This window comes from Orcinus orca, chromosome 9 (genome assembly GCF_937001465.1).
Source record: "Orcinus orca chromosome 9, mOrcOrc1.1, whole genome shotgun sequence".
In the NCBI taxonomy this organism is placed as follows: Eukaryota; Metazoa; Chordata; class Mammalia; order Artiodactyla; family Delphinidae; genus Orcinus; species Orcinus orca.
Window position 1 is genome coordinate 4,248,452 of NC_064567.1, and position 9,995 is coordinate 4,258,446.

Consider the following 9,995-nt stretch of genomic DNA (forward strand, 5'->3'; position numbering starts at 1 on the left):
ACAGCTGTAATCCTACGTGTGAAATTCATTCTCTGCGGGTTGTTCTATACTGTTTTCCAGATAATAATGACCACTTTTATGGAATTTCTCTTTTTTTCTACCATTGAGGCAAATGACTCCTGTCTGCCCTATCCTTGTGCTTTGTGAAGTCCCCTCATCAGACCTCACAACACTGGCTACACCCTTCTTATGAAGCAGAGGGAGCCCCTAGGACACGTCCTGGCTCATAGCAACCACTCTGTAAATGTCGCAGAGGGAACGAGTTACAGGACAGAGTGAAAGCTTTTCCTGAATGAGGAAAGGAAGCCAGTGGGGCTTCTCTACTCAGAGAGACGGCCCCTCCTCCCCCCAGGCCCCAGGGACAGTCAGTGTTGCCCTTCTCACACCCTGTCCCTCACCTGGCATTGGGAGTGAGCCACAGGCCATCTGCCTTGGAGTCACACTCCTTCCCCCAAATCAACCACCTGCCAGAGCGAATGAGCATATGATCCCTGAGAATACTTGATGAAGGTCATTAGGAGCTCCCTCGCCTGAAAGAGCTTCCAGTCCTGTCGGTGAACCAAGAACCTGTTAATAGACGGAGCCCATCTTGCTGGGTTAAGTGCTTAGGGAAGAAAGGCTTCTTGATGTGTGGCAGGGGCAGGGGGACACAGTCCAGATCTGGCGTGGTAGAGACTGCTGCTCCCTACCAAGTGTCCACACGATCCTGGAGGCCAATACAAGCACGTGTGTCTTCTCTAGGCGCTCTCTCTCTCTCTCTCTCTCTCTCTCTCTCTCTCTCTTTCCTCCTCCCTTTCTCCCTCCCTCCATCTCTCTCTCTCCCCACTTGCCTGGAAGGAAAGAGTCTAAGATGGTGTCGCTGTATTATGAAAACAATTCGGATCCCAGAGTCACTGCCAAGGAGAGGACCCAGGTCTGTGAGAGGCGCAGAGCGGTGCGGGGAAGCTGGCTCAGGGGGCCCATGCAGGAGGTCCGCTCAGCCCACATCAGACCGTGCTGTGAGTGAGAAGCAGGGTCTTTACATGTCCCAGGGTTGAGAGGCCGGGGTTTATTTGCTACAACAGCTAAGCTTATTCTAGTCCATCTAATACACATGGGGTATGTGATGAGGTGATTTCTTTCATGTTAGGTTTCCTATTCATCTTCTGTGAAACGTACAGGATTTAAGCACTGTCGAGACATGTTAAGTAGTTCAACGTGGAGTCACAGTGGCCAATGGGAACTTCCATACTAGTTGTTTTGAAATGTCCTCTGCGGGACTGCGGGAGTCTTCAAGTGATGAACGAAGACTACTGCTTTAGATGAGAAGTTTGATGGGTCACGCGTGTCACTGGAACAGGAGCAATGGATAGAGCCAAGATCCCTTCCCCTGGGGTAACCGTGACGTCTTCAAACGAGATGCTAAGCAGACTTGAAGGCTCTTTGCGGGAGGACCCAACCCTTAGTTCCCCCCTTTCCCTACTTGACTGGCCTGTGTTGTGTTCTAAACGTGTGCAGTATGGGAATCGTGATTCGTGACTGTTGACTACCAGTTCGTGTATCTCCAACCCCGTGACTCTTACCTGCCCTTACTGCTGGGCCCTGCAACAAACAGTTATTTCGGATGGAGAAGATAGCGTGTACCAAGAGCTCTAAAGTGGGATACAGAGAAAGCAAATGGGGGCCATTTAAGCCTCTCCTCTGAAGTCACCCAGAATAACTTGTGCCAACGCTAAATCTTCAATTACAAGCTGTAAATCATTTTTGCATGTTACCAGGCCCAGTGATTTTTCAGTCTGATGTGATATATCTCAGGCCTTCCCATCAAGTGTCAAGAAATGAAATGTCAAATTCTGTGTTGTTTTGCCTACTGGATAGCAGGGAAAGGGCATCGTGTGCAAAGCTTACCAGCCTGGAAGGAGCTTTGGCCAGGGAGTCAGGCTGTCAGTTCTAATCCCGGCGCTGGCCAAGGCCACAAACACATAGCAGCTGGGCCATTACTGTGAACGAGAAGATTGGAAAAGAGGATCTGAATGGTTTCCACTAGTTTTGATGACTGTGTACTATTGTGATTCTAACAAGGTTTGTCACACTGTGTTGCCCCAAGAAAGCTCAACAAATGAAACTGATTGAACACATCTGTAACCACGTGATCACAAGTCAGAAGGGGGTTTCCACAAGCCTGGTGGGGTGCAGGGCATGCTGGCTTTGGTCTCGCGAGGTCCTGGCAGGCACGCTGAACTCGGCCTTGGTGATAGATCTTCTGAGAGAGGAGAACCTTCCCCCTTTGCTCATAAGAATGCTCTGGGTCAGCCTAGTAGACACCTGGCCTCATGCTGTTGTTTGTAAAGACCACTGGACTTTGTTTAAGGCTTGGAGTTTTTAAGCCAAGCACTAACACGACGTGTCAGCCAGATGAATCTGGACAAGTCACTGAACCTCTCTGAGCCTATAACTCCATCTGTGAAATGAGATATAATAGTATCTACTTTGCAGAATTGTTAGGCGTATTCAGTGAAGCCCTGCCTATGAAAACCTCTAACAAAACCTATTTCACAGAGTAGACCCTTACAAAGTTTAATGAACAGATGTACAGGTGGGTGGATGGATGGACAGATGGAAAGTATTCTATCTAAAACCAACGACTGGGGAGGCAATCAAGGTGGCAGAGTAGTAGGACCTGAAGCTCACCTCCTCCCACAGACAAAACCAACTACTTACTAGGGAGATAGGGAATGTTTTAGGATATTGTAAGAGGTTAGGGCTTAAACCGAAACATGGCCTGAATCTCTTTGCATTATATCCTTTGCTATCCTAGAGGGAATGAGTTCTCTAAATTCTGTGTCTGCTGCCTAAAGAATTCTTATTGTTTTCTCATCATTTGTCTTAAGGCGAGTGATTTCAAGCTATCCAGTAGGCTCCATTCTTCGGCTAAGCTTTGGATTTCAAAACGTTCCTGTTCAGGCTTCCATTTACTTCATGACTTTACAAACTTTGATCACCCTGGCTTTTCCACCTTCTTTTTCTAGTTTGAAGCGTTGTTCTTTTTAGGTTATCCTCCTCAGGCAGCCTCCTTAGCCCTTTGATCGTGTGAAGTTCTCTTCATTGAGTCGTCTCCGGCACTGTTATGTCATCATTCTTAAGAAGACTTGACTCTCAGTTTAACCACATAGAGGATGGGAGGGGGAGAAAACAGAGGAGATCAAATAAGTTATGAAACTGATGTTCTGAAAATAAGAATATGTGGTAATTGCCAACTGAGTGATAGATGCTTTGATGTGCCCCCCACACACCTCGAAATTCTAATAGAAAGTGAGAATTGGGAGCTCCCCTGGGGAGCATCTGGCCTAGTCTCTTCCACACTTGCTCAGACATAAGAATCATCTGAACCACTTGTTCAATGTACAGATTCCAAGGCTCTGTGGGGACCAGTGCTGTCCAAGATGGTGGCCAGCAGCCACAGGTGATGAGTGAGCACTTGAAAGGTGGCAAATCCGAAATGAGTTGTGTTGTAAGTATAAAATACACACTAGATTTTGCAGGCTTCGTACAAAGAAAGAGTATAAGATATCTCATGACTGTTTTCTATTGACTACATCTTGAAATGATAGAAGTTTGAATTTATGGGATTAAGTAAAAGATATGGACCTCCCTGGTGGCACAGTGGTTAAGAATCTGCCTGCCAATGCAGGGGACACGGGTTCGAGCCCTGGTCTGGGAACATCCCAAATTCCGCGGAGGAACTAAGCTCGTGCGTCACAACCACTGAGCCTGCGCTCTAGAGCCGGCGAGCCACAACTACTGAGCCCACGCGCCCAGAGAGCCCGTGCTCCGCAACGAGAGAAGCCACCGCAATGAGAAGCCCGCGCACCTCAACAAAGAGCAGCCCCCCTCACCTCAACTAGAGAAAGCCCGCGCTCAGCAACGAAGACCCAACGCGGCCAAAAATCAATCAATCAATACATTTATATTTAAAAGAAAATATTAGAATTAATTTCACTTATTTCTTTATACTTTTTTTTAAAAAATGTGGCTGTGAGAACATTAGAAATGACATGAATGGCTCATATTCCATTCTGCTGGACAAGGCTGGTCCAGACATACCGAATCAGAGTCCCTGTGGGAGGGGCTTATGCTTGTCAAGTATTCCCGGTGACTCTCAAGACCAGGAGAACTGGGGAAGCACAAATAGCACAAGGAACACATTTGACAGACGAGGAAATTCACCTTCAGAGAGTTTTATCAGCTTGTCCAAAGTCACGCCGAAATCCATATTGTACGGGCCAGGGAGTCAGACGATGACCTCATCAGAAAGTAAGCTGCGTTAAGTGCAGACATTTGGACCGTTTTGTTCACTGATGCGTCCCCAGTGCTGAGAGCAGTATGTGGCATAGAGCTACTTATAAATATATGTTGAACGAATGAGGCCACGTAGACACAATGTTCATGAAGTTAAATGCGTAATTTCAGTCCCCTAACGGCCTGGTCTGCTTTGTTCTCTTCCTGAGGCTGCAGATAATAAGAGGTTGTTATCTACAAGGGAAAGGAAAACACATTATAGGTCATCGAGAAACCATCCTTGAAAATCACAACACAAACCACATTAGCATCTCCTAGAGAGCATCTCCTTTGCAGGCAAATTTGACTTTCAACTCATCCATTCAAACAGTGTCCTAAGAGTAATTTGTCCCACTAAGAAACAGTCGCAACAGGTTTTTTTTCCCCCAGCTCCACCTGTTGGAAATACTACCTCCTCTACCAAAAATAAAGAAGGAATATTTTTTTCCTAAACCACCTACGCTGAAAGCACCCAGAGGATCTACTCCTAACTCCCTCTGGGGCTCACGGTTGCTATTTTTAATCATGCAGTGTGCAGAGAGAAAAACAGCTCTCAAAGGAATTGCTTTGCAGAGAAACTGTAAACATCCTCTGGCTTCTACATGGGAATGTGGGAGAGCAGTGGACTTTTCAGAAATCAGGAATGACAAGGGAACGACGGCATTTGAATCACCCACCAAAACCAAAACCGAAACCTAATTACTGGCCTCATCCTCTGTGTCCTATAAATTGCTCACCAGGCAGCTGCAAGTAGGAAGCCCAATTTCATACCGAGGGATGGAGCAAATCTTCCGTGTGGGCAAACATTCAGTCAGATGGGAGGGTGACTCATAGACCATTCTGCCCATTGTTAGAATGCGCGCCCACCTGCCTCTTCAAGGGCTGAAATAATCCGTTGTCACGCGACTGCAGGAAAATCTAATTGTGACCTTGGTCCCCCAGCCCCTGTTGAATTGCTCACTCACAGCCTTGGCTTTAATTACGTAACACTTGGAGGGAGAAACACAGAAAAGACAAAGCCTATGTTGGTCTTTTAGTAAAAATGGAAGTTGATCAGAGTTCAGTCACATGCTTGGTGGTCTGGGGACCATGTGTGGTTTCCCCCGATTGCCCGGAAACTTGCTGCTCTGCCTATTGCCAGGGCCCACCCCAAACTCTGTAATTACCGAGTGCAACCCCCAGGAAGATGGACATCTTGCAAGGCCTGATGACGCACAGCCGTGAATCACGAATCATGCGAGCTCCAATCATCATGTTCTATTCTGTCCTCCGAAAGGAGCAACAGGTAAGGTGTATCCTACCTGACGATGGGAAGATGTACATTTTAATCGGCTCTCCTAGTGATGACCTGTGCCTGCAAATACTTGAAAATACCAGTCTAGAGTCACATCTGCCACACTGAACTTTGTGAAAGTCAAACTCAACTATATGGATGAATAAATACGTGTCACATTCCAGGGCATGGGACTCTTTCCTCAGGCCCCAGACTCTGCTTCTGAATCCCAGCCTGTAGTAGCCACTGTCTGGCGGGACCATCGGTGTGATAGCACCCAGCAGACAGCCTCACCAAAGACTCCTCATTCCCAGATTTCCTGATCTGGACCCAAGCTCTGAAACCCTCACAGGGCGTTCTGCTACTAACTGCAGTCGGAATCAAATGGAGCCGGTCGTACACTTTGGACCGTATGCCCTGCCCACCTGGTAGACCCTGATGCCCAGCCTAACGCCCTAGTCTACCATGGGGAAGCATCCCCTTCTTCTGCCCGATGTGCTGTGGGGACCTCTGTGCCTTGTGTCCCATTCCTAGACGTGCTGGGGCTCTATCCACGAGGAATCCCAGAGATAGAAACCTTTCAGGGAAAGGTTTATCTTCGATGTGCGTGCGGGCTGAGTTCAGAAGGCTGGGTGTGATCACGGTAGGGGGAGGAGGAGGCGGTCAGGGTGGAGCCTGTGGAAAGGGGCGGGCAGAGCTGAGGGGTACTTACTGCGGTGTCACCAGGCAAGGAGACACCGCAGAGGAAAGGACAGTCAGCTGTTGTTTCTTCAGGCCAGTTCATCCCCAACCCACGAGCTCCTGTCTCTGACCCTTCCAGGATTAGATGGAGGGGGAGGAGCTACAGAAGCAAAGGTGAGTTTACATCCACAAGGCAGGTGCACCGGAGGATTTGGCACTGGTACCGCTGGCTTGTGTGAGCAGCGAAAAAACGCCTCTGTGTGTGTGTGTGTCTGTGTGTGTGTCTGTGTATATCTGTGTGTATGTGTCTGTGCGTGTCTTTGTGTGTGTCTCTGTGTGTCTGTGTCTGCCTGTGTTTTGCTCCTTCCTCGAGATTCTTCCTCTGGGAGGCCCACCTGCACTCTGTGTTCAGCTGGGCGACCTCCCTCCTCCGGTTGGCCCCTTGCAGTTCTCCCTGTGCCCCTGAGCTTGTATAGCCTCCCTTCTCCCTGGGGTCCCCCTCCCCTCCTAGTGGTCCCCTTGGCATGCATCAGTTTTAAGACAACGTGGAATGTTCGGGAAATGTGTAGCTTTGCCTCCCATCAGGGAGCTCCAGACGCATCCTCCTGCCTTTAAGCATCTGAGGGATATCAGACACTAGGCTGTATGCTCTGCACGTTCCATGGAAACTTCTGGAGCGTCCTTCTGGTTTTCTTGACTACAACGCCCTGTCCCTCATCCCCATAGGGGTGGTGAAGTGGCAAAGTAGAGGGGAAATGCCGAGCTCTCTGAAAACCCTCCCCAGAGGGATTTTTTTGCCTCATCCTCTTCAACCTCGTCTTTTGAGAGGGCTGGAGGTTGAAGATTAACTAACATTGACCAACCAGCTTCAGCTCATTCCCCAAGCAATTCCTCCATAAGTCAACTAGCTCCTCTCTTGAAAATGCCATGTAGCTTTCCGTGCTCCCAGGCTTTGGGGCCTCAGCCCAAACTGACGAGCATCTCATTTTAATATGTTGTTTCTCATGTACAATTATAATGCAAGGTGGTATTTATTCTAATGGAAACATGCATATATTGCAATAGAATGATAAGGTAATCTAACAGCAAACAAAGGAGGGAGTGTCTAACCTTGTCTGGGACAATTAAGAGGATCTTTGCAAAGGAAGTGATATGTGAGCTGCATCTGAAGGTCGAAGGGGAGATATTCAGTTCTGATGGAGACGGTGCTATTCTAGGTTTGACACAGCCAAGTGCTTCTCTCTCTGTGACAGCTCGTGCTCGTTAGACAATCTCAGAAATGGTTTCCAGAGCCTGACATCCAGTGGCTGTCAAACCATCTGTAGGGAAAGGACAGGGAGATGGGAATAGTAAAGATGGATTTGAACAGATAAGTTAGAGAGAAGCTACACCCCTACCACACGTACTCTTCGCTGACCTGGGAGAAGGGAGGGCTTTAAGACAATGAACATATTCATATTGCTGTGTGTGTGTGTGTGTGTGTATGTATCCCAGTATACACACACACACACACACACACACACACACACACACACACACACACACAAATAGGCCATGGGTTTAGAGTCCATGTTTTGGCCCCTCTATCCAAATCTATTCCAGAAGGTATAGGTAATGCTAGAAAAAGGGAGAAAAACATGAATACAAGGCCAGGAACTCCCATATAATTGTCTGCCAATGTCCTACACAGCTTTCTAAATGTGCCAAAGGGGAGCAAATGGAAGTCAATTCTAGAGACAGACACACAGGGCCTGTGAAACGTTCTGCAGAGTTAATACAAGCTGACTCCAGGCCCCAGAGAAGATGAAAACTCATCAGTCCGGGCATTTCCTGGGGAGGCAAGTACAGAACATGGTTCCCTAAGCCAGAAGATCAATCCAATTCCGCCCTGAGACACTGACCACTGGTAGTTTCTGGGATTCTCCGAGGGCCGAAGGTGGAGCTGGAGGGGTCAGAGGTCAATTCACACAGCAGATTTCACAGATGAGGAAACCGGGGCTCCGAGGCATTCCACGTCTTACCCCAAATCTCACCATGAATCACCAGTGACGCAGAGCTAGAGCACAGGGTTTTTGCTCTTTATGACACACTAGGTGACATGAAGGGAAAATACCAGCTCACCTGTGAGCAGGGCACAGAACACGTGTGTTTTCTCTCCCTACGCTCCCTCTGGAAGCCCCACTAAAAAGAAAGCAAACGCGTGACGTTATATTACAAACCTACAAGGACACAGAGACCCATCGAGGAGCTGATCCCAGACGAGAGATGCCAAGAGATGCTGGAAGAGGCAAAGCAGATGTTTAGGTGGTAAATAATACGTTCGTGGGGAAAGCTGAAACCTGATCTCCTGCAGGGAAAGAGAGCAACAGAACGCAAGGCGATTGACACCACTGACTGTGGAAAAGCCCCAGGAGGTGAATGCTCCAGGTGCCGCTGAAAGTGGGGCTGAGAGAGGGGCTGGGGGACATCTGTGAAGGACTTCAGTTCCCTCTGTCCCTTCACTCGGCCAGCTCACCCTTCAACACCCACACAAAGACACAAAGGCCGACCTCTCCATACACGTACCCCAAAGGCAGAGCTGAGACAGGCTTGCTTGGGAATACTTTATTTAGGAATCTGATCCCAGGAAGCGGGAGTGAAGGACGAGCAGAAGGAGAGAGAGTCACGAGCAGGTGCCTTATTCTGTGGACCAGCGCGTGGGTGACCAGTTGTCCCAGCTCACCAGGACTTCTGAGGAGGCTTGTGGATTTGTTCACAGAACCCTCTGCCCTGGGAAAGGGGCGGGGAGAATACATGTCCATCACCTCCACCTACTGTGACTGGCGGCATCAACTTCCCTGTCCCTCCAGGTTGCACACATGTGATACCTACTGAGTTTCCCCTCCAAGGCACCCAGGAAGCTCAGGGGCAGAATCAGGAGTTGCTGGCCAGGTGCTGTCAGGGTAAACCTGCGTGGGGCTGGTCACCCCTGCATGGAATTTGTCACCACAGCAGTGATGGGAACAAAGTAGATGGGGGGGATTGGAAGTGCTTCAAAACAGGTCGCAAATACAATTATGAGCTGGGGGCTCTGGGCTTGGGAGTTCCAGGCACAGGGGAAGGTTTTAGCAAAGGGGAAGAAAACAAAAGCTTTCATTAAAAACCCAAACGCTGGAAAGGGACTTCCCCAGTCCACTTCCCTTGCTTGGTCTCAGGAAACCAGCGGCCATATTTATATCCTCAGGCACGAGGCCAGAGGCTCTTCCCAAGAGAAACGGCCTAGCAGAAGATACAAGACCTGCTATTTCAGGGTGCCTCTCACAAAATGACCAGGTCTCAGCCCAATAACCGTAAATGAAATCCTGCTTTAACCATGCTCACAGATCTCCTTTGCTGCTGACTCTTAAATAAAAACAGAAAGCAAGAGACCACCGGAAAATTGAGGCAAGCCTGTATCACTAAAGATAGCTCTGGTTTTTAAAGTTTTCTCTTAAATAGATTGACTCTTTCCCTTCAAGTGCATTTCAGTGTTTGTTTGGCTTTCCTTTCGCTGTTAACAGTAGCCTCGGAGGGACAAAAGAATCTTGGCTTTCAAGAAGCAGCATTAAGATTAAGAGCACATGCAAATGCCGGAACCAAAGCTGGTTCCGTGAATGTCAATTGGTGCAGCCACTGTGGAAAACAGTATGGAGGTTTCTCAAAACACTAAAAATAGAACTACCATAGGACCCAGCAATTCCACCCC

The 9,995-nt window shown here is 48.4% G+C and overlaps 1 non-coding gene across 1 annotated transcript; it reads right to left on the reverse strand.

Annotated features, from left to right (window-relative positions):
- Nucleotides 1–5,480: 5,480 nt before the first annotated feature.
- LOC117197203 (U8 small nucleolar RNA) lies at nucleotides 5,481–5,625 on the reverse strand. The gene has a single exon (XR_004477741.1). It is a non-coding gene; the product is annotated as a U8 small nucleolar RNA (small nucleolar RNA).
- Between the last annotated feature and the right edge of the window lie 4,370 nt (nucleotides 5,626–9,995).